This window comes from Rhea americana, unplaced genomic scaffold, assembly GCF_003343005.1.
Source record: "Rhea americana isolate MKP2758 unplaced genomic scaffold, rheAme1 scaffold_484, whole genome shotgun sequence".
Taxonomy (NCBI): Eukaryota; Metazoa; Chordata; class Aves; order Rheiformes; family Rheidae; genus Rhea; species Rhea americana.
The window spans coordinates 133,780-134,835 of record NW_028186628.1 but is presented as its reverse complement, the minus strand read 5'-3'; positions in this window follow the sequence as shown (position 1 = coordinate 134,835).

The window sequence follows — 1,056 nt, the reverse complement described above, 5'->3', positions numbered from 1 at the left end:
CTGGTGCTCCCCGCTCCCGCTGCTCCCCGGTGCCCGAGAGCTGCAAACTCGCTCGCACGCTGGAGAGGGCCGTGGCTCCCGGCGTCTCGCGAGGCAGGTGGGGAAACTGAGGCACAGAGCGGGGATGGGAGAAACCTGCCCCAGAGCTCGGGGCCAAGGCAGGAGCAGAGCCGCGTGTCCCCGTTTCTGGCGCTTCTTGGAAACTCAGTGGCACCAAAGCGTTGAGCAGATGGCTTGGTTTCAGCGGGCTTTTCGTAATTGTTTTCGTGCGGCGAACACCTGGGAAAGCTGCAGTGGTGAGCCGGACGTAACCTGAAGTGCAAAGTCTGGAACTTCTGCTGCAAAGTGACACCTCAGGCTTAGAATTCTCTCTAATTTGGTTTAAGAGCCCAATCTAAAAATGAAGAATTTTGGTCAACACAAAAGCAAATTTTTATTGCGTCTTCGATGCAGTTATTAAAAAACCTTTACGTTCATTGACAACAACAAATATTGAAAGACAATCATGCTGAGTCTGGCCCCTGCGGATGGAAATGCAGCCCCTGCTCCTCTCTGGGTCTCATCCCCGGCTCCTCGTGCGCGACGCGGCGCGGCGGGATGCCAGGGGACCCCGTCTAGCRGTGCCGGGAAGGCAGGGGACACCCTGTCCGGGGGACACCCGTGTCACCCTGGCCGCTTCCCAGGCACAGGCTGCTCTGTGCTGTCGCACCCTCTGGTGGCCAAAGCGCGGGGAAAAATCCTCCCGGAGGCTTAAATCTGGGAGGGTTTAATAACGGTGACACCAAAACCCCAATAAATGGCCCAAATGGGGCCACGTGGGCTGCAGAGAGTTGTCGTTTAGGGAGAGGGGTTCCTGGGCCCTTTTCTTTCTTTTTTTCAAAAGAAATATGAAGGAAAATAAGCCAGCAAAGTCAGGGGCTTATGTATAAATTCACTGGCAAATCCTGAAATTACAAAAGAGTCCATTTCTTTATTTTTTTGCTCAAAAGCGTCCACAGAAAGTTCTCTGTTGCTTTTTTCTTTTTTTTTTTTTTTTTTTTTTTTGGAGCCTGAGAC